Source organism: Protopterus annectens, chromosome 2.part1 (assembly GCF_019279795.1).
Source record: "Protopterus annectens isolate FY-2018-M chromosome 2.part1, PAN1.0, whole genome shotgun sequence".
Lineage (NCBI taxonomy): Eukaryota > Metazoa > Chordata > Ceratodontiformes > Protopteridae > Protopterus > Protopterus annectens.
This window is the reverse complement of record NC_056729.1, coordinates 742734108-742759757: the sequence shown is the minus strand read 5'-3', so window position 1 is coordinate 742759757 and position 25650 is coordinate 742734108.

Below are 25650 nucleotides of genomic sequence, written 5' to 3'. Positions count from 1 at the left end.
TCTGCCAAGATGTTGACATTTCCAGTTGCTTCAGCTCTGCCTGTCGTTTCTTCATTAACCAATCCCAGATCGGCATACACACATAACACGCCCCTTTCATAATCAGTATGATCCCTGTTAAACTTCATGATTTTCCTTTTCTTCAGGACATTGTTTTCTTTAATTAACTTGTCCTGAATTAAACTAAACTTTGTACCAAAGTTCTCACTCATGGTGTTATCACTGAGAGCAAAAAAGGCACCATGTATTTTTTCATTTAGTCTATTTTAATTGTATTAAACTTAACCAACATCTCTATATGGTGTAAGCCAACCTTTTGGTTAAGTTCAACCCATTGCTCCAAATATTCTTTAGGATAATCCTTCCCTACAGGCATATTTGTAACTCTTTAGCCCTTAGGGACCCTGTCAACCAAGACACAAGCCTTGAAATACAAATTGTCTCACTGCAATCTGCAAAAAGCTAATACTTCTCACTGTTCTATCTAAAGGATGGATGATTTGTTAACTGGAAGTTTAGTGGCACCTTTCAATCCCTTTGGTGCAGCTGAAAATACCCATATTAATCATATTAAAGCTTTCTGAGAGTTAGAAAAGGGTTTGTTAAAATGAAAAAGATTGCAGTGGAACAATTTGTACTGAGGTGGTGGTGCTGCAGTAGCGTTGTCACCTCACAGTAAGTTGTTGCCCTGTTCGATTCTCAGCTAGAACGTCTTCTGTGTGGAGACATGAGTGAATGGGCGTACCTTCGTTGAAGGTTGTGCATCAGGGCCGGCAACTCGGCACGTAAAAATCTACTGCCAATCATTAGCGGATCGAAGTTCCGCTGTGGCGACCCCTAACCGGGAAAAGCTGAAAGACACAACAACAGCAGTGGAACAATTTGTATTTTGAGGCTTGTCTCTCAGGTAAGAGAGTCCCAAAAGGATTATCCTAAAGAATATTTGGAGCAATGGGTTGAACTTAACCAAAAGTCAGCTTACAGCATCTATAGATGTTGGTTAAGTTCAATACAACTAAAATAGACTATTTAAATGAAAAAAATACATGGTGCCTTTTTTGCTCTCAGTGATAACACCACATGTAAGAACTTTGGTACAAGGTTTAGTTTAATTCAGGACAAGTTAATTAAAGAAAACAATGTCCTGAAGAATAGGAAAATCATGAAGGTTAACAAGGATCATACTGATTATGAAAGGGGCATGTAATGTGTGCATGCCGATCTGGGATTGGTTAATGAAGAAACAACAGGCAGTGCTGAAGCAAAAGGAAATGACAAAATCTCAGCAGATGAAGGAAGTCTGAAGCAAATATGCAGATCAGAGAGGTTAGCACAGAAAAGAAATGCTATCCAGCCACTGCAGCAAAACAATTTAATCCTAATCAATTCTGGTGCTAGAAATAGCTTCCAGAGTAATCCTAAGGTTTTCACCCAGCCCAAGTGTACCAATGGAAGGTGACTATGAATCAAACATGAGCAGAAGTGACTGCCCAGGATCAAATGAAGCAGGGTCAGTGGAAAACCAATTGGAAAGAGTGTAACCAGCATTGGAAAAAATAGAAGGTATTCCTGACTGTACTTTTAAAATTGTGAACCTATCTTCTTTATTTTTAGAGGATGCAGTTTGTAAAGTTTTAAGTAAAGGATGGAACTTTATCCCTGCTAGAAGGGCTGACAAAGTAGATCCCATTAACTATTTCAGAGATTTTGTTAAAAAAATTCATTTCAGACTTTTATTTAAATCTGATACTGGTATGTCAAGTGACTTTTACAAGCCCAGCACCTACAATCCACCTTTAAGGACTGAACTACAGTTATTTGTGACAGTAATTGAAATGCACTTAATAGACATGTTAAACAAAAATCCTGTGGACAAATATTTTAACATGTTGTTTGAAGAGAGAAAGATTTTTTTACAGCCTAGTGAATAATGATATTATTATCAGTAAAGCAGACAAAGGCAATGTTTTGGTCATTTTAGACAGAAAAGGTTATTATAGCAAGATGTCTGAGTTGTTATCTGACAGAAATCATATGTTTGTTTCATTATCCGAAGTCAAAAGAGCTTATGCACTTATAGATTTTTTTTGTCGAGGATTGTTTCAGTAGTGGGAGGATAACACAAAATATTAGAATGTTTTTAAGGGTAGAAAATCCTAAAATGAGTAGAATTTTTGGGCTACCCAAGATACACAAAAATCTAGATGATCCCCCATTCAGACGAATAGTGGCTAAAAACTGAAGGATTAGCAGTATAAGTTGATAAACATTTGCAAAATGTTGTTGAGATGAGTGAAACATATATAAAAGATAGTTTCCATTTTATGGCTATGTTGCAGAATATAAGAGTTTGTGGTAATGATTTTCTAGTGACACTAGACATTAGGTCCTTATATACTATAATTTCCAACGATGAAGGAATGGAGATTGTAAGATGTGAGTTAATTAATTCAAAACTTTTTTCTGAAAATACAGCTTGTTAATAATGAAGCATATAGACATCATTCTAAGTTATAATTACTTTGAATTCAATACCAAATTGTATTGCCAAACAAATGGGGTAGCTATGGGGGCTGCTATGGCTCCCAGCTACGCCAATGTTTTTATGTATGGCTGGGAAAAATCCACATATTAAATAACACTTTTTCTAAGAATATTTTAATTTACAAATGTTTTATTGATGATGTGTTTTTAGTTTGAAGAGAAAATTTTGACATGGTGAATGACATTTTTAATCATATTAATAATATAAGTTTATATTTGAAATTTACTTGGGATTTCATCAAAGATAGTATCAAATTCTTGGACGCAATAGTTTAGAAAGAAGAAGTGCTTGTTACTAAAATTTACAAAAAAGTATGTACAAAATAATTCATATTTACACTATACTAGTATGTATTTAAAAACAACAAAAGCTACTATTGTTAAAGGACAACTTAACTGAATTTTCACATGTTGAATTAAAGTTTTCCCTTGGTTTTAACCTGATTTTTTTTTATTATTTTTTACAATTTTTGGTAATTTGGATTGTGTGTAACAGTAGTCTTGTAAGAGGGTCTATTTGTAGCTTATGGCATCAGTGCAATATGCAATGCACATAGTTGGCATGGCTTTACTGAAAAGGATCTATTAGCAATTGTGTATGAATGAGATACATTTTAAGAATACATCTGTGACAGGCCAGTCACTATTGTGGAATCTTATTTTACGGGTCTGTCTGTCTCTCTCTCTCTCTCTCTCTCTCTCTCTCTCTCTTTGTCTGACTGTCTAGCTAGCTAGGTATTTATTTAAATTTCTTAATTTGGGTAGATGTTGAATCATGAGTAGACTCTTGCCACAAGGCATTGCAGGGCAAATTTTGCAAATCACTCTATAAGACACCCCTGTAGTTGCACAAGATGTTACTGTCTCTGCAACAATTTGACATAACTGTTTTATAGAAACCTGGCAAGGAAATGCATATGGCAGATCCATTGTCCAGTCAGTATCTCAAGGAGTGCAAGGAAAATGTCCTGGAAGTTAACTTGGCAGACATGATAATCATTCCTTACCTATCAGTGTCTGAAGATATACTGGCTGATATACCATGCCAGGGGTCAGCATGCCCACTGCTTCTTTGACATTATAAATGCTAACTCTCTTTGACAAATAGTTAATCATTCTACTCTGGACCCCAGTATCCTTGAGCTAGTCCTCACAAATATACCCACTTCTTGCACAGTCCATATGTATCATCCTGTCTTAATTTACTGACCTTTTTCTTTAAAACTGGTGGTATTTCCCCTATAAATACTTCTGTGTTGTCAAAAGGAAACCTTCTTGAGATACTTGATGACCTAAATAAATTCCACAATAATCCTCCTCTGATGGACACCATTCCTAAAGCTGCTGCTATGCCTCTGAATTGTACTCCCACTTCAACAGCTGCATTGATAAGACTGACCCTATCCACACTAAATATAATGAAAAAAATAAAAACAAATCCCTATGGTGGACTACAGATATAAATAAATTATATAATGAGAGAAACAAATTGATTGATACTTATAAGACGTTTCATTCTACCCATCTTAAGAGTACACTTATGCACAGAGACTTGGAAGTCAAGCTCAGATCTGAGTATGAACTTAAAATTGCCACTAAAACCAAAAATAGCTAAAAGTCTTTCTTTATTTCAGGAAGTTAAGAACTAATTCCCAACCAAGTTTGGAGATAGTCTGCAATATTACTACTCACTCTGACCTAAAGGAAATAGTCAATATCCTAGCTGACAAACTTAGTACAATTTTATGCCACCAACAGTTATAGTTTCTTCTTCCATAGATTCTGCAGTCTTAGCCACCCCTTTTAATTACTGTGGAACAAGTTCTTTTAGCACTCTGAAAAGCTAAAAGCACTTCATCTATGGGCCCTGATAATATACCAGGTTGTCTGAATCTAAGTGAGAAATATAGCCTTTCTGAACCTCTTCTTGACCTCTTTAATAAGCTGCTCTACTAGTTACATTCATGAAGCCTGAAAACAGCCATTATAGTGCCATCACACAAGGGTGGCACAACCATGGATCCTGGTAACTATAGACATATTAGTCTCATTAGCCTCACATGCAAAGCAATGGAGCATGTTATTTCACACTTCAAGCTGCACATTGATAATCTGTTAACCTTGGACGCTCATCAATTCTGATTTGTCAAAGGAAAGTCCTGCCTCTTTAACCTCATTAATTTATTTGAAAAAGTAACCAAAGCTATACATAGTGGTTATACAGTACATTCAGCACACCCTGACCTGGCTAAGGCTTTGGGCACTACTTCCAATGCAGGCATTATTGATAAATTTGTAAATCTGAAAATAAATCATTATTTTGGGCATTGGTTAGCTAACTGGTTGTCTGACAGAACCCTTATGGTTAGAGTCACAGGTGCCACTTCTGAAAGCAAAAAGTTACTAACGATGTGCTATATGGCTCACTGGTGAACATCCTCCTATTTGGTGTATATTTCTTAGACATTCAGGTCAACGTATGGTTATCTAGATTTGCAGATGACTGTAAATAGAGTGTTGATATTTGATCATCCACTGAGTCAAAAGTGCTATATCATTGGTTAAACCATGTTAACAACTAGTGCAAGGATAATGGCCACAAATTAAATGTGAAAACATGCAGTATAGTTCATTTTGCTAAACAAAACATTTTCACATAGAATGTAGGTGAGCTACCTCTCCGATCAGACATTGTCACAAGGGATCTAGGCACTCTAGTTGATAATTACTTATTATTTGGCCATCATATCTCACCAGTAGTTCAGTAGGCCTTTTATCTGGCTCATCTACTTTTCAAAGGTATCCCCACTAGATTCAAATAAGTCTTAGCTTGTCTTTACTCTTATCTCATCAGACCCATTATTAACTGTAATGTACCTTTTGGCATCTATCTGTCTAAACATATCATCTGGCTTGAGAGACCTCAGAAATTCATAACTAAAAAGATCAGTGGCCTCAAGTATTTAGTTGTCAGGACAGACTGGCAGTCCTATTGTCTCTACTTACTGTCTTATAGACTCCTCCATAGAGATCTGTGTCTAGCCTTTTGAGCCATGAAAGATCCAACTCTGTTTGACCTCTTATTCCTTTATAGAACAAATGGTATCTTAAATTGCAGTTTAGAGGAATTAAGCCTTTATCAGTTGATAATAAGACATGTTAAAATGATATATTCATATCCTATTGCACCCCTCACATCTGGAACAAGCGCTCCCCTATATGTTAAGCACAGTAAAACTCTTGCCATCTTCAAGGTAAGCACAGATAATTGGATGGGGCAAGCTCAAATTCTCCGCTGGTCTATTTTGTCTTGCACCTCTTGAGGCTTTAAAAAACTTTTGAACAGGGGTCATTTGGTTAGTCTTGTAATGGTCTATAGTCATAGTCAGATTGCCTAGCATTTACCCATGAACCTATATGGTTTTAACTAGTTCAAGTTTTTATCATATTCCTTGATAGCTTTTCTCAGCATAGCATTTAATATTTGGTTAAAATGTTCTACTATCTCGTCCACTTGGGGTTTTAATTGCTTAACCATAAAGCATTGACACAGTTGATGCAGTATTCTGGACATAAATGGAGTTTCCTGGTCAGTGAGTATTTCCTTAGGGATCCCTACAATGGAAATTAATACTACTAACTCCTTGTCTATAGATTTATCATTAGACGTTTGTAACAGAATAGTCTCATGCTAGTTAGTTGGATAGTCCAAAAATGACCAAAAGTACTGAAACCCATTAAAGTATTTTCACCATTGACCCATTAGTGTCCACAGTAATATGCTCAAATACAAATGGCATCACTATGATAGGCAATGGAATTGAAGGATGGGGGCCTTCATTTGGTATTTAGGGCATCCAGCACAGATGTTCTCTAAGTCTGTCATTATTCCAGACATGTAAAACCTTGCTGGAATCTGTGCTTAGTCTTATCCATTCTTAGGTGTTCTCCTATTACATGACTATGTGCTAGCCTCATCATTAGGTTTCTAAAAGTTGTGGACACTAATAGCTGATGTACTACATCCTTTCTCTCTTTACTAACTCTGGACAGTACATCATTTTGCAGCTTAAAGTGAGTAAGAAGTGTAAACATTTTGGTTTCTCCTACAACTCCAGCTATATTTCCCCTTGATCAGCTGAACATGTCATCTCACCAGTGTTCTTTTTCAATGTTTATCTGGCTTACATGGAGGTCGGCCAGCTCTGGAGTTTCCTCAGGTCAGTCCATTGTGAGGCTGAAGGGCACTGCCTCCTCTCTATCTATATAGGCACTGAAGTCTCAGTGTCTAATGCCTCTCCTTAGAAAGTTAGCTTTTTTATAAACCTGATGCTTTGAACTTTCCTTCATCTTTTTTAGCCTTCCTGCATTTTGCCTCAACAGCAATATCAACAATGAAACAACAGTGTTATCCAGAGCTTCTGTATGGCTATGTCAGGAAGTATCACAATTACCACACAAAATGTTATGTAAATTTAAGGCATTTAAACCTAGGGAATGGATTTACTACCAAGGTTCCATAGGGTTAAACCAACTTATAATAATTTTTTCTCACAGGGAGCAACTAACAGTTAAAGGTTTACATTGTTAAATAAGATAAACAACTCAATACTTGATATAACTGAGTATTTTGAAACTTAAAGCATTGAGTTTGCAGTATGTGAAATTCATTCTTGCCTTCACTGGTCAGATTATCAGTGGCCAAAAGCAAAATTATTTAATAAATGGGTAAGACAACTTTGCTTAGTTTACAATATTAAATTAATAAAAATTTGCGAAGCTTATATTTGTGATTTAAAAATATTTTCAAAGGATGGAGTTCATCTTATTATGGATTTAAAGTTTTTTCAGGTCTGTTTAGGTATTAGGCTCTGTTTTTAAAGTGTCATATTTGCATAACTCCTTGTACAATCGAAATAGGAAATTTAGTATACCTTTAAAATGTTTCTATTGTAATGCTCAAAGTCTGGGGAGTAAAGGCAGTGAAAATTAAATGCACTCTCTGAGAGATGGAACTGATTTGATTTACAAATACCAGGATGTAACAAATTTGAATGTTTCCATATTGGTAAGAGAGGTGGTGGTGTGACTTTATGGGTCAGAATTTTAATTTCTTGTACATTAGAAAAGATTATAGCTGAGTTGGGTCTATATTACCTTTTCAAAAGGGCTGTTCATTGAATGCTCTTTCATTGACACATATCCTCTGAAATACCAAAACTCCGAACAGGTACACAAGCGGATTTTTTTCCCAGGGGAAATCAATCTCTTGGCCGTTATCAGGAATTTGCCCTTTGCTCCACAGTAGTGTGATCTTGGAGTCAGTATATTTAGGTAGGGGGTGGGGTGGCACAGGCTCCCACATCGGGGGGTGTGGGGAGTGAAGCCCCTCACTTCATTGTGTCTGACAGTTTGTTTTGTTTATTGTTGGCCCAGTGATTTTTTTTCCCTGGGAAAAAAATCGCTTTTGTAGCTGTTCAAAGTTTTGGTATTTTGGTGGATATGTGCCAATATAAGGGCGTTCAATTAACAGTCCTGTCAAAATCTTAACATAGACCTGCTGAGCTGGGGTACACAATAGTTCAAATGTATGGAAAGAAATAATGTTCCCGATCTCCAAAGTGTCCTTCGGCAAAATATAAATGAAGAAATGTGTATAACAAGTTTTTATTAGATAAAACAAGATAAGCATCTCAACCCACAAAAATGTCCTTCCTACATAATATAAATATCAGCCTAAAGCCTCAATCAATCAAAAGGTCTAATTGATAAAAAAAAAATAAAAGAAACATACATTTTCATTTTAAGCTACAGCATCTTACTATATAATTCATCCTTTCTTCAGTTCAGATTCTTATTAGCCTGTAAAAGGTTTCATTTATATCTGAAACGCACTAATAAAAGAAAAATGAATTTGAATTTTAATTTTGACCTTTTTTTTAACATATTATTATATATATAAAACAAAAAAAAGCATGTGATGATATATATTATGTTGTGATTGATTCCTATAGACATAGCACTAGCCATTATTAAAAACGTTAAAAAACATGAAATCAGATACATTCAACAGTAAATATAAATGAATTAATAGTCATCTAACTATATAGACATAGAAGTCTGAGACTATAGTTCAAATGTATGGAATATTGTTGTATGATCCTATAACATTGATACTTTGTTATCATACACTTATAATGGATTTAAATATGCACTTTGATTACTTGTCTATGTTAAATATGAATTTATATCATACAAATTTGATTCTGATTTATGACTTTAATTATTTTACCATTGAATGTCATGTTATTAAAGAAAGGAATCATTTTTGAAAGAGAATTTATTGACATTTGTGACTTTCATAATATTACGCAATTGACTGCAGAGCCGACTAGAGGTAGTAATATACTAGATATGTTAGAGATGAATAACCCAAGTTTAACAGAAAATATTCAGGTTTCTCCTCCTTTAGGATTATCTGGTCATTTTTCATTTTCATTTGTGGTAGTAGCTAAGCATAAACCAAGGAAGTGGACTAAACAATATAATTATGGTTTAATTGATTATTATTAGTTAAATAATAGTTTATCATCTATGGATTGGGTAGAGGTGGCTAAGACTGTTAATTGGGGTTATTTATTTATTTATTTATTTATTGCATTTGTTAACCAGAAAAGTCTACTGGGCCTAGGTGAGCCCATTTTCAGTAGAGGTCCGGGGAGAAAAGCTCCACATGACATTAATAGTACATACTGAAAAAGCACAATATACAGTGTATGTACAGTCTCAATGCATGGAACTAAATATTAAACACAATGGTACAAGTTATTTACAAACACTACACATCAACATTCTGTACAATTTGATCATTGAGGATGGAGTTAGGTAGGGTAGCAGTTTTGATTGTTACTTGCTGGAGTTTTGTAGGCATAAGCAGTTGAATTCAGCAAGTCATAGAGCTCCTAAGTAGTGATATTGTAGAGCGATATAGTGGTGGATCAGGTATTAGGAGGTATTATTTTGGCACAAGTACATTGCCAGAGAGAAGAGAGGTGTGATCTGAGAGACTTCTTAAAGAGAGCAGGATAACTGATTGTTCTGATAGAAGGTGGGAGGGCATTCCATTGTTTTGAGACAGTAAAAGAGTATAGCATTTGACCAGCTGCAAGGTTTGGTTTTTCATCTTTCAGCATAATTGTGTTTTTGGATCTTAGTGGCCTGTTAGGGTGGTAGGTAGTCAATAAGGAGGAGAGGGACGTGCAAGTTGAAGGCTTGTACATGAGTTTATGTCCAGTGGTTAATTGTGAATAAGTGAGGTAGTGTGGGAGTTTGAGCCAGTTTAGCTGTTGTAAAGATAAGCAGTGGTGTGCTGAGTTTTTTGAATTTGTTACAAATTTAGCAATCTTGTTGTAACATGAGTCCAGTTTGGTTTTCAGGGAGGACTGGATATTGGTAAAGATTGGGGCACCGTATAGTAGAGATGGTAGCAGGAAGGATGATGCTAGAACCTTTTAACAGTAATATTAAGGTAGCATTTGTGTCTATAGAGGGTACCTAATTTTTGAAGTGTTTTTTTTTTATGTTGCTATGGATTTGGAGGTCGAATGTTAGATTTTCATCAATAATAACACCTAGCAGTTTGGTACTTGGAATGACTTCAATGAGTGTATTATTATGGGATTGGACAGAAAAATCATTCTTGTTCAGAGCGGTAGTTTTTTTTTGGGGGGGGGGGTTATTAGAAGTTTGTTTTGAGAGCAAGATGGTTGTTTGACGTCCAAGTTTCAGCTGAAGTGAAAGCATTTTGGGTAAGATGTTGTAACTCAGATATAGATTTGGCAGTACAGATGATTGTAGAATCATCTGCATATTGGATAACTGTGCCATGGGTAAGGGTGGTGTGAAATTTGTTAATGAACATACTGAAAAGTAGGAGGCTTAGTTTAGATCCTTGAGGTACACCTGTGGTTGTGTTGAGAAAAGGTGAAAAGCAGTGTTGCCATTTGGTGGATTATTGCCTATTGGTGAGACAGTCTGAGAACCAGTTTAAGGTATGGGGTGAAAGACCTACGTTGGTGAGTTTTGTGAGCAGAAGGGGATGTGAAACCATGTCAATGTCCTTAGAGAGATCTAGGAACAGTGAGAAGACTATGTAACCAGCATCACTAGCCCTGTTTACTGTGTCCATAAAGGATATGAGAGCAGTGCGGGTACTATGACCTGGCCTGAAGTCGTGCTGTGTGGGAAAAAGTATCCGGTTTTGGACAAGATAGTTAAGAAGTTGAGTGTGAATACATTTTCTAATATTTTAGAGATGCGAGACAGGATAGCTATGGGTTCGAAATTAGAGATATCAGAGTTGTTGCCACCTTTATGGAGTGGAAGAATGTTTTCTTCCATATGTTTGGTATACTGGACTCCTGAATAGATCTACTGAAGAGTATGCTGATAGGATAGGCAATGGAGTTTGCAGATAGTTGTAGAAATTCAGCAGGTAAATTGTCTGCTCCGTTAATACAAGGTTTGAGTTTATGAAGTAGTTTCTTTATAGTGGAAGTTGGTACAGGTGAGAATGAAAATAGATGAGTAGTAGAGGAGTGTGAAGTGGGAGGTTCAGGTGGGCAGGGGTCTATAGGTGGGACGGTAGTGGTGAGTTTAGCTATGGTGTCAATAAAATATGAACTGAAGAGTGAGGCTATCTCAGTGGGAGTTTTATCTGGATTAGGGCAAGGATTGTTATTTTTACCTGGATGGAGTAGAGAACTGATTGTGCTTCAGAATTTCTTTGGGTTTAGTTTGTGTTGGCCTTGAAGGCTTAAGAAGTGTTATTTTTTATTTTATGCTAACTTTGAGGGAACATGGGTGAAATTCTTGGCTAGGCTTATAAGGGCCTCTGGGACAATAGCCTAGTATCATCCTATGAACCTATAATCACTATTCATTTTGCCTGGTTATGTAATTGTTTATTTTGAATGAGGTTGTTAGGATTTTTATTGTTTTGCCAGGTTTTCCAAGTTTTATCCCTAGCAGACATAATTAGCTTTGTGTGTTTGATAAGTCAGGTTGCCTGATTAGCTTTTACTCTTTTTGGTTGAGGTAGGGCTAAACTATTTAAAATTCTAAGAAATGTTGAATTGAAGAATTCAGCAGCCTCTTGGACAGGGAGATGTTTGAGTTGGGTCCATTTGATCCTTTGCAAGATTTCATTAAAGGTGTTGGTTGAGAAGTGAGATACATTTCTGGTTTGCTTAAGTTCATGTGTGTTTAGGACTGAGGTGGTCTTAAAGTTATGAAGGCTGGTAAGTGGTCACTGATACTGTTAGGTAGTGTGCTAAAGGAGGAGAATTTGTTAGGATCGGAAATGAGCATCCAATCCAGAATTGAGCCACTGCCTGTTTTATTGTTGGGCCTGGTTATATTGGTTATTAGTTGCACATAGTTATATAGGTTGATGCTGGTAATGTATATTATTAATTAATAATATATCAATTAATTATTATTAATTATTATAATTAATATGATAATATAAAAACTCTGTTATATAACAGTGTAGTTGTCACAGCTTAACAGAGAACTGTGCATTTAAGGATAAATACCTAGAATGGGGGAATTATAATTTGAATAGACTATATAATAGGAAGAAGAGAGCATCTTATATCTATCATAAGTTCCCCAACAAGTTAAATACAAAGAAGTTAAGGTTGAGGAGTAAGCAATTACCATTAAATATAAGAACTGCAAAAAGAAAACAAAAATATGAAACTTTGTTGGCAAGTTATCACACAAATGCTAATATATTAATTCCTTTAGGAATTAAATAAATCATATAAATTCTATTTTTATAGCTGGATTATTAATGATTTATAATGGTTATGTACCAAGTTATTGGAAAGAATCATTAGTTACTACAATCTGGAGAGAAGCTGATTGTGCAGAATTATTGTCCAGTAAGTCTAACACCAATATTATACAAATGCTTTGAGGATGTATTAGTGAAATTACACTTAAAGAAAATAATTTTGCATTGTTAGATGCTTTTCAACATGTTTTTTTGAAAGGTCATACTGCAATTACTCATTTTTCAAGTTTTCCTGATTATATCTCTTGGTCTTTGGAAACAGTTATTAGTAAAGTTATAATCTATTTGGATTTAACCAAAGCTTTTGACTCATTATAATTTCATATTCATAGGTTCATAGGAAGTTACTAGGCTATTGGCCCTACCCTTACAAGCCTAGCCAGGAATATAGTCCATGTTCTGTCAAGTCAGCACCCGATGCCCCTTTCCAGGACACAGGTGGAATCCCAGGGGTGTATTTTCTGTTCCCCATCTAGTTATCCAGGTTGCTCTTAAAAAGGGTTAATGAGGTACTCTGCTTGATGTGGAGCAGGAGTCTATTCCACAGAAGGGGGAGTCTCTGGGACACAAATCTGCCCTGCCAACAAGTCCTATTGATGTCACAGACCAGGTTAAGGTTGTGTGTATGGGATACTCAAGTGGAGCTTGACTTGCAAATATGTAGCAGTCCCATCAAGGCAGGGTCTGAGATTGCTTTGTATGCCTGACAGAGGTCACCTCAGAAGAGTTTGTAGGAGACTGAGTTGAGGGTCAGGGCCTTTAGCCTATCTGTGTTGATTAGCTGTTTGAGGCCCTGGATTCTCCTGGTGAGGAACCTCTGTGTTATCTCCAGCTGCTGCATGTGCTTTGTGAGGTAGACGCCGAAAGGGGCATTGTACTCAATAATGGGTCTTATAAGGGAAGAAAATAGGGATGTTATGACCACCTTGTCCCTGGATGAGATACCCTTACTAATGAGGTGGGCCATGTAAAAAGCTTTCCTTACAATGGAGGCAATACGGTGGTCAAAAGTCAGTTTGCTATCAACCTGCATGCCCAAGTCCCTCATGACTGATTGCATGCTTAGGACCTTGTTATTAATGTGATCATTTGTGGGGACATCACTCACCCCAGAGGGGATGATAATGCATTTTTGGCATTCAGTTTGAAGCCATGTTTCTGGCATCAGTCATTTGTTTGGATGAGATCTTCTTGGATGATGTCCACATCACTAAGGGAACTGATGACAATGCCTAGCTTGCAGTCATCTGCAAATATGGTCACCCATAGCCCACTGGTTTTGGCCTGCACCCCAGAAAAGTATAATCCAAACAACAAAGGCCCCAAGACCAATCCCTGGGGTACACTGCTTGTTATGGGCTGACTGCTTGAGGTGGCTTCCCCTATTTTGACTAGGTGGGTTCTATCAGTGAACCAGTTTGCTATCCAACTGGTAACATATGGATTGATGCCTAGTTGAGAGAGTTTATCTATTATACTCGAGTGGGGAATAGTATCGAAGGCTTTGGCCAGGTCAAGGTAGGTGGTGTGCACCATCTTTCCCTTGCCCATGGCTTTAGTGACTGTCTCAAAGAAGTCGATCAAATTTAACAGGCATGACCTTCCCTTGACAAAATTAAACTGTGTGGAATCGAGTGTTTGGAGGTTGCCAATGTCCTTGTTAATGAGGTCTATGCTAATACGCTCCATGGTCTTGCAGATCAGGTGAGTTAGGCTGATGGGTCTATAATTTCCTGGATAGTTGGACACTCCACCTTTGTGCAAAGGGATGACAGTGGTTGTCCTCCACTCACCTGGGGTGAAGCTCGTACTCAGGCTTTAATTGTATAGGGTGCCTAATGGTGCTGCAAGTTCCTGCCTAATTAGGATGTAGGATGCAGCCTGGGATGTTATTGAGTTACATGGAGGCTGTATTTTTTGCCTTTGAGATGGCAGTGATTACTTGCTCCCTAGAGATAAGGGGGGGGGGCAAGTGCTGGGGTTGTCCTGATTTACTGATGGGGGAGACAGAAGGGTGAAGTTTTCACTGAACCTGTCTGCCAGCAGGTTGTCTATATCTATAGCATTTGTGCATGTAGTGTCCTTGACAAACAGTTCTGAGCAGATCTGGGTGCTTCCCTTGAGATTGCGGACATATGCAAAGAAAGCCTTGTGGCCGTCTTTAGTAGATGTGGCCAGTTTGGACTCGAAGTTTGCTTTGGATGATTTCACTAGTGCTCTTATTTGCTTGTTCAGGCTAAGGAGAGATTGCTTCCAATTAGGCACCTGCTCTTTGTTGGTCCTGGACAGCAATTTTTTTCCTTTTATTATAGAGTTTATTTATTGTACATGTCCACCAGACAGATTTACTCTTCCTTGAGGATGATGATTTTGCCCTGTCGGGTATTCCTGATTCCATGTAGCTATATAAATGTTCATATAGTACTTTGGTGTGAGTTTGGACATATGTGCCCGTTCCTATGGTGTGGAAGAAAGCTGTGAAGCCATTTATACCTTCCCTCAGGAGGTTGTAATCAGCTTTGGAGAATTTTTTTTTTGTTTGACCCTATCTGGGGGGGGGGGGGGTCGGGGGTGATGGTGACATCGAAAGTGATCGGTTTGTGGTCAGATCTTACCAGGGAAGATGACACTGCAGGGATGTTGCAGTAGTTACTCATGTTGGTTAATACCAAGTCCAAGATATTTTCACCTCTTGTGGAGGTGTCGACCACCTGGTGCAAGGCATTTGACATTGACAAATCAAGGAATCTTTGGGCATTTGTGTTTTGGCATGAGTAGTTCTTCCAGTCTATGGTTGGATAGTTAAAGTTGCTCAAGATCAAGGTAAAGGGTTGAATCTTGATAGATTTGAAGAGGTCCAGATAAGTGGAGTGGGCATTTTGAGTCAAAGTTTGAGGCCTGTAGCTAGCTTTGATTTGAATAGAGGTCCTGTCAATGGTTAACTGAACCTGGACTGTCTCCTGTGTGTCATACTGTTTGACCAGCCTGGAGGTATGTATGTCTTTTATATACAGTATATTGCTACACCAACTCCTTTTGCTTTGCTCCCCATGGTTTGAAGTCTGAATGTATGCTAGGATGAGTAACCTGGTATGGCTGGGGTGCTGTCCACAGCTTTGAAACAGGTTTCTGTGACTGCACAAATGTCAACATCTTCCAGGGTTAAGAATGTTTGCAATGAGTGTAGTTTCATGTTAGACTCCTAGCATTTAGCATTTATTCTTGATTTGGCATTTGAACAATTTAAGGTAAATCAATATTTATACAGGTGGATCAATCACTGGCTTAGAGGCAGAACCCAAAGGGTGGGGATTCAAGGATGAAAAATTCATATCCAACTCTACTGAGATCCAGGGTTCTTCGAGGATATGTGTTTGGGCCTTTGCTATTTAATATCTTCTTTGCCTCTCTTCCAAGTGATGATCGCGGTTGGATGGTTAAGTATGCCGACAACTGTAAAATCAGCTTTTTGCAAATAATGATGATGGCTTCATTAATAAGTATTTACTATGCTTATATAAGTGGGTTACTGCAGTTGCTCTGTCCTTTAGTGAGGAAAAGTGTAATGTCATATATTTTGGCAAACAAAAAATAAGGAGAACTAACATGCCATCTACATTTGATCTTTTAGAAGTTAGTGAATAAAAAGATCTTGATATATTGATTCCTTTTGTTTTGAAAATCTTGTTAGAGCCATTTGTAAAATGGCTCTGAGAATGATGGGTGTGATTCTCAAACATTCCATAACCAGAGGTGTTAAGATCTTAGCTAGTTTGCTTAAGGTATATATCAGGTCAATTCTAGAATACAACATGGCAGATCTTTACACCACCCATTCTATACTATGGATTGACTCTTATTTGCATATAAGATGTTTAATGATCCTTTCCTTCAGTCTTTATTGGATTTGGAAGTGTATAATAATCAAAATACTCATAAACATCATAATTAAAAGTTCTGCTTACAGTTATGTAACAAAAAAGAATAGACTTTTTTATATAACACATATGATGGTACAATAATGGAATAAACTACCTGAATATATTAGAGGTGTGAACAGTCAAGAAAAATTTAAGAAGTAATTGGAATATTGGGCTCTACTAGTTATTGAGACAGTCTTCCATGAAGGTCATTAAGCTTGGACACTTAATCCAACTTATGAACTTACAAATGGGAAACATCTGCAGACCTCATCCCAAAATCCTGCTATAAGTTGACTGCTAATTTATTCCATTATTGTACTGAAAAAAAATGCATAGTGTCCTTGTCAGTGTCACTATTTTATATTCACTATAACAGGAACCAGGAAAGAAATGTGTTCAAGTAAAGCCACCAAAGAACATCTTCCCATTCAGGGATGTTGGCATAAAGATGATGGCAAATGTGCCTGATGCCAGCTAACTATCCATCAGTTAAGGAAGCGTACCGATCTTCCAAATAAAAATCTGACATAATCTTTTTGAACTAAAGTTTTATGTGTTTAACTAGGGTTGCAATGTTTATCTTCCACAAAAAATACCTATACTGGTAATTTGTCAACACACTGGCATCCACAAACTGTTTAAATACCTATACTGGCAATCTGTCAACACACTTCCATCCACAAACTGTTTAAATACCTATACTGATAATCTGTCAATGGGTCTGTATTACATAGCTGAACAAGCAGAATGTCAACTACCCTTTAATCGACACATATGTGTCAAAGCTGCATTTCAGCGAATGGCCAAATCATCGATTTCTTTCCAAGGGAAAGAAATCGGTTGGCCATTCTTTTAAATCTGCCCTTTTCTCGACTGTAGTGCAATGTCGGAGTTCGTATACTTAGTTAGGCTGTGTGATTCGGGGTGTGAGGGGTGAAGCCCCAATTTTATAGTGCTTGTTTTAATGTGGTGTGTGTGGCTGGCCTATCAATTTCTTTCCTTTGGAAAGAAATCAATGATTTGACCATTTGATGATGTGCAGCTTCAACACAGATGTATCAATTAAAGGTTAGGCGACATTCTGCTTGTTCGACTATGCAATATAGACCCCTGTTAACACACTGCCACCTACAGAGTGTTTAAATACCTATACTGGTAATCTGTCAACACACTGCCATCCACAAACTGTTTAAATGCCTATACTGGTAATCTGTCAACACACTGCCATCTACAAAGTGTTTAAATAACTATACTGGTAATCTAACACACTGCCATCCACAAAGTGTTTAAATACTTATACTGGTAATCTGTCAACACACTGCCATCTACAAAGAGTTTAAATACCTATACCGGTAATCTGTCAACACACTGCCATCCACAAACTGTTTAAATACCTATACCGGTAATCTGTCAACACACTGCCATCCACAAACTGTTTAAATACCTATACTGGTAATCTGTCAACACACTGCCATCCACAAAGTGTTTAAATACCTATACTGGTAATCTGTCAACACACTGCCATCTACAAAGAGTTTAAATACCTACACTGGTAATCTAACACACTGCCATCCACAAAGTGTTTAAATACCTACACTGGTAATCTGTCAACACACTGCCATCTACAAAGCGTTTAAATACCTATACTGGTAATCTAACACACTGCCATCCACAAAGTGTTTAAATACCTATACTGGTAATCTGTCAACACACTGTCATCTACAAAGTGTTTAAATACCTACACTGGTAATCTAACACACTGCCATCCACAAAGTGTTTAAATACCTATACTGGTAATCTGTCAACACACTGCCATCCACAAAGTGTTTAAATACCTATACTGGTAATCTAACACACTGCCATCCACAAAGTGTTTAAATACCTATACTGGTAATCTGTCAACACACTGCCATCTATAAAGTGTTTAAATACCTACACTGGTAATCTAACACACTGCCATCCACAAAGTGTTTAAATACCTATACTGGTAACCTGTCAACACACTGCCATCCACAAAGTGTTTAAATACCTATACTGGTAATCTGTCAACACACTGCCATCTACAAAGTGTTTAAATACCTACACTGGTAATCTAACACACTGCCGTCCACAAAAGTGTTTAAATACCTATACTGGTAATCTGTCAACACACTGCCATCCACAAAAGTGTTTAAATACCTATACTGGTAATCTAACACACTGCCATCTACAAAGTGTTTAAATACCTACACTGGTAATCTAACACACTGCCATCCACAAAAGTGTTTAAATACCTATACTGGTAATCTGTCAACACACTGCCATCCACAAACGTGTTTAAATACCTGTACTGGTAATCTAACACACTGCCATCTACAAATACACACTGCCATCTACAAAGTGTTTAAATACCTACACTGGTAATCTAACACACTGCCATCCACAAAAGTGTTTAAATACCTATACTGGTAATCTGTCAACACACTGTCATCCACAAAGTGTTTAAATACCTATACTGGTAATCTGTCAACACACTGTGATCCACAAAGTGTTTAAATACCTATACTGGTAATCTGTCAACACACTGTCATCCACAAAGTGTTTAAATACCTACACTGGTAATCTGTCAACACACTGCCATCCACAAAGTGTTTAAATACCTATACTGGTAATCTAACACACTGCCATCCACAAAGTGTTTAAATACCTATACTGGTAATCTGTCAACACACTGCCATCCACAAAGTGTTTAAATACCTACACTGGTAATCTGTCAACACACTGCCATCCACAAAGTGTTTAAATACCTATACTGGTAATCTAACACACTGCCATCTACAAAGTGTTTAAATACCTGTACTGGTAATCTGTCAACACACTGCCATCCACAAAGTGTTTAAATACCTATACTGGTAATCTGTCAACACACTGCCATCCACAAAATGTTTAAATACCTATACTGGTAATCTAACACACTGCCATCCACAAAGTGTTTAAATACCTATACTGGTAATCTGTCAACACACTGACATCCACAAAGTGTTTAAATACCTACACTGGTAATCTGTCAACACACTGCCATCCACAAAGAGTTTAAATACCTATACTGGTAATCTAACACACTGCCATCTACAAAGTGTTTAAATACCTGTACTGGTAATCTGTCAACACACTGCCATCCACAAAGTGTTTAAATACCTATACTGGTAATCTGTCAACACACTGCCATCCACAAAGTGTTTAAATACCTACACTGGTAATCTAACACACTGCCATCCACAAAGTGTTTAAATACCTATACTGGTAATCTGTCAACACAATGCCATCCACAAAAGTATTTAAATACCTATACTGGTAATATGTCAACACACTGCCATCTACAAAGGGTTTAAATACCTATACTGGTAATCTGTCAACACACTGCCATCCACAACGTGTTTAAATACCTACACTGGTAATCTAACACACTGCCATCCACAAAGTGTTTAAATACCTATACTGGTAATCTGTCAACACACTGCCATCCACAAAGTGTTTAAATACCTACACTGGCAATCTAACACACTGTCATCCACAAAGTGTTTAAATACCTATACTGGTAATCTGTCAACACACTGTCATTCACAAAGTGTTTAAATACCCATACTGGTAATCTGTCAACACACTGCCATTCACAAACTGTTTAAATACCTATACTGGTAATCTGTCAACACACTGCCATACACAAACTGTTTAAATACCTATACTGGTAATCTAACACACTGCCATCCACAAAGTGTTTAAATACCTATACTGGTAATCTGTCAACACACTGCCATCTATAAAGTGTTTAAATACCTACACTGGTAATCTAACACACTGCCATCCACAAAGTGTTTAAATACCTATACTGGTAATCTGTCAACACACTGCCATCCACAAAGTGTTTAAATACCTATACTGGTAATCTGTCAACACACTGCCATCTACAAAGTGTTTAAATACCTACACTGGTAGTCTAACACACTGCCGTCCACAAAAGTGTTTAAATACCTATACTGGTAATCTGTCAACACACTGCCATCCAGAAAAGTGTTTAAATACCTATACTGGTAATCTGTCAACACACTGCCATCCACAAAAGTGTTTAAATACCTATACTGGTAATCTGTCAACACACTGCCATCCACAAAAGTGTTTAAATACCTATACTGGTAATCTAACACACTACCATCTACAAAGTGTTTAAATACCTACACTGGTAATCTAACACACTGCCATCCACAAAAGTGTTTAAATACCTATACTGGTAATCTGTCAACACACTGCCATCCACAAAAGTGTTTAAATACCTGTACTGGTAATCTAACACACTGCCATCTACAAATACACACTGCCATCTACAAAGTGTTTAAATACCTACACTGGTAATCTAACACACTGCCATCCACAAAAGTGTTTAAATACCTATACTGGTAATCTGTCAACACACTGTCATCCACAAAGTGTTTAAATACCTATACTGGTAATCTGTCAACACACTGTGATCCACAAAGTGTTTAAATACCTACACTGGTAATCTGTCAACACACTGTCATCCACAAAGTGTTTAAATACCTACACTGGTAATCTGTCAACACACTGCCATCCACAAAGTGTTTAAATACCTATACTGGTAATCTAACACACTGCCATCCACAAAGTGTTTAAATACCTATACTGGTAATCTGTCAACACACTGCCATCCACAAAGTGTTTAAATACCTACACTGGTAATCTGTCAACACACTGCCATCCACAAAGTGTTTAAATACCTATACTGGTAATCTAACACACTGCCATCTACAAAGTGTTTAAATACCTGTACTGGTAATCTGTCAACACACTGCCATCCACAAAGTGTTTAAATACCTATACTGGTAATCTGTCAACACACTGCCATCCACAAAATGTTTAAATACCTATACTGGTAATCTAACACACTGCCATCCACAAAGTGTTTAAATACCTATACTGTTAATCTGTCAACACACTGCCATCCACAAAGTGTTTAAATACCTACACTGGTAATCTGTCAACACACTGCCATCCACAAAGTGTTTAAATACCTATACTGGTAATCTAACACACTGCCATCTACAAAGTGTTTAAATACCTGTACTGGTAATCTGTCAACACACTGCCATCCACAAAGTGTTTAAATACCTATACTGGTAATCTGTCAACACACTGCCATCCGCAAAATGTTTAAATACCTATACTGGTAATCTAACACACTGCCATCCACAAAGTGTTTAAATACCTATACTGGTAATCTGTCAACACACTGCCATCCACAAAGTGTTTAAATACCTACACTGGTAATCTGTCAACACACTGCCATCCACAAAGTGTTTAAATACCTATACTGGTAATCTAACACACTGCCATCTACAAAGTGTTTAAATACCTGTACTGGTAATCTGTCAACACACTGCCATCCACAAAGTGTTTAAATATCTATACTGGTAATCTGTCAACACACTGCCATCCACAAAGTGTTTAAATACCTACACTGGTAATCTGTCAACACACTGCCATCCACAAAGTGTTTAAATACCTATACTGGTAATCTAACACACTGCCATCCACAAAGTGTTTAAATATCTGTACTGGTAATCTGTCAACACAATGCCATCCACAAAAGTATTTAAATACCTATACTGGTAATATGTCAACACACTGCCATCTACAAAGGGTTTAAATACCTATACTGGTAATCTGTCAACACACTGCCATCCACAAAGTGTTTAAATACCTACACTGGTAATCTAACACACTGCCATCCACAAAGTGTTTAAATACCTATACTGGTAATCTGTCAACACACTGCCATCCACAAAGTGTTTAAATACCTACACTGGTAATCTAACACACTGCCATCCACAAAGTGTTTAAATACCTATACTGGTAATCTGTCAACACAATGCCATCCACAAAAGTATTTAAATACCTATACTGGTAATATGTCAACACACTGCCATCTACAAAGGGTTTAAATACCTATACTGGTAATCTGTCAACACACTGCCATCCACAAAGTGTTTAAATACCTACACTGGCAATCTAACACACTGCCATCCACAAAGTGTTTAAATACCTATACTGGTAATCTGTCAACACACTGCCATCCACAAAGTGTTTAAATACCTACACTGGTAATCTAACACACTGCCATCCACAAAGTGTTTAAATACCTATACTGGTAATCTGTCAACACACTGTCATTCACAAAGTGTTTAAATACCCATACTGTTAATCCGTCAACACACTGCCATTCACAAACTGTTTAAATACCTATACTGGTAATCTTTCAACACACTGTCATCTACAAAAGTGTTTAAATGCCTATACTGGTAATCTGTCAACTCACTGCCATCCACAAAAGTGTTTAAATACCTATACTGGTAATCTGTCAACACACTGCCATCCACAAAAGTGTTTAAATACCTATACTGGTAATCTGTCAACACACTGTCATCCACAAAGTGTTTAAATACCCATACTGGTAATCTGTCAACATACTGCCATTCACAAACTGTTTAAATACCTATACTGGTAATCTCTCAACACACTGTCATCTACAAAGCATTTATCTGCAAAAATACTATGCCAAAAATACTGATATTGCAGGTACATTGTTAAATCCCTAAAGGATTACCATACTTATTATGAATGGCAGGTAGTACAAAAAATATGTATAGAAATGAGAAAAATATCTGGATGAACTCACCACTTCAACCTTTGTGTATGTTATTATAAAGAAACAGACCATTATAAATGGTTCAAATGCAAACTTCCTCCAAAATGGAAGAAGATGCATTTAACAGTCATCTTTTCTGCAAAGTCAGTGACATTTATTCTGCTGTGAAACATCCCAGCATACCCATCAAGGTTCTATTAATAACATAAGCCTATTTTCCAAAAGACAACTTAATTGTCTTCTACAAGGCAACTGCGTTTTGCACTCATTACAGCAACTCTGAAAATTGTTCAGAAACACTTGAGTTCTGTCCAAAAGCAATGTCAAGGATTTTACATTAAAAGATATTGCCCATCAGTCTGCCCAAACCTTTACCCTTATCTTTATTAATGCAGAGACCTACAAGACTTCATAACATGAGGTAGGTCCATAATGCCAGATGTGTCTCTAAATGTGAAAACAACATCATATGCATAAATTAAAGAGAGGAAATGGAACACCAGGAACTGGGCACCAAAGAATACATCAGAACTCTTTAACTTCACTGTATTCATAACTAAACAAAAAATGCAATCATTCATGGGACATCCCTGTTTGACATCCCTCTCCATTTTGATTATATCTGAAAAAAAGCGACCACTGGCCACAACATGAACCATCAAGAAAGATGTATTGCAAAAAAAAAAAATGACACCGAACCTATAAGCCAACAAAATATACCAAGTATTTGAATGATGTAACCATTGAAAGCTGTGTGTGTGTGTGTGTGTGTGTGTGTGTGTGTGTGTGTGTGTGTGTGTGTGTGTGTGTGTATGGATCCCATTCAGAAGATCAACCAACAGTAAGTTAAACTTCATATGGTTGAGACCATATGATCAGCTTTCTGAAAAGTCAAATGATGGAAAATAATGCAAATCTACATTTTAATAGCAGGGCAAGCTGGCCTGTCCTTAAGGAGTCATTTACATATATCCAGTGGGCTTATACTACAGGAGGTTTAAGCTGTCACACAATGAAGACTCTACTTTTGATGGGTCTTTCCTGTAGTTTTTTTATTTTATTTTTTTACTAAATGGTTTGTCTGTGTGAGGAATTATCATAGATGGAACTGGTATGTGTTAGAAGAAATGGGCTGTCAGTAAATATGAGGCAGTTGTTACACTGTCCTAGAAATTCAAATGCTAGTAGGCTGGCTAAGGATGAGCCTAAAGCAGGCTGGGACTCCATCATGACAGGTAGTGTTTTTTGTGACTGTTAATTGCACAAATAAGGGCTAATAGAATCATCAAATGGCATGACAGATCTAAAATCAGTGTCAAACACTAATAGTTGAGGACAAACAATGTATGACTAGCTTAGTTACAATGTAAGGGAGATCAGGTTTGCATGAAAGTTTGTCTAAAGTTAACTTGTTACACATTTAGCTAACTGGAGGCAGGGCCAGTCTTAGCAACTGCATGGCCCAATTTGGACAATTTTGCTGGTGTACCCCCAGCAATTCCCTTAACTTGGGTAGGAGGTAGCAGCACACTTACACCTTATGCCCCATACTTATTTTTATTTTTCCTCTCTTTTCTCTTTCCTGCCTTTCCCTTCCTTTCCTAGTTTATTTCATGCCCTACTCTCCTTCACATCTTAGGCCCAAAAATTGTACATCATGTAGATACTTTGTTCTTTGAGTATCATTTTCTCCTACAAAACAGGTGTTATGACAGCTTACATGCATTCTTCATGGCTATTTTACTGACTGCTATTGTGTCTACTTATAACTGTGTTCATTTATGCTATGTATTATCTTAACTAATACCTCTCTGCATACCTGTTCTTGCATTTCCACTGTTGCATTAATATTGATTAAACTTTGTTACTTTGGTTGTTTATTGCCATGCTGAGTCTGACTACCTGACTAATTCACCACACTTTACTACTGTGCACCCAATTAGGGTCTCTTAGCAGTGTCTCTGAATCCTAACCTATATTACTCTGTACTAACATGTGCTTAAGTGAAATCTAGAACATATAACCTAGAAAGAAACATACAACTATATATGAACCTCTTGAATGTTGGGCTGGGAACTTGGAAAATGACCTACAAATATATTGTATAACCTCTATCTTGAATTATACTAATAGTGGAATGGTTTCATTATGTAAATATGTAAAAATTTCTCTGGATTGTATTTCTCTATTGTATTTTACATTGTATTATGCTGTTCTGTCTTATGTCTACTGTATGGAGCTTTTCTCCCCAGGCCTCCGCTGAAAATGGACATATATCCAGTCAGACCTTCTCGGTTAACAAATGCAAAATAAATAAAATAAAATAAATATAAAATGGTCTAGGTGGATCAGAGTTCTTTCATGTTTAACAAACTTTAAGTAAATAAATAAAGCTACCTTTTTAAGTTAAGCACTCTGTACAATCAGCATCTTTGAGATGTGCTGCAGATAACACGAACAGACCATGAAACTCTGACATAAGTTAATTTAAAACACAATGCCTGCTAAAATCTTTTGACTCATCACAATCCCCAGCACCATCCTCCCATGCCCAGTGTCCTCAGATGCTAAGAAGTACTAGACAAATGAGACAGTGAGGGCTACACTTAATGGCTGTGAGAAGA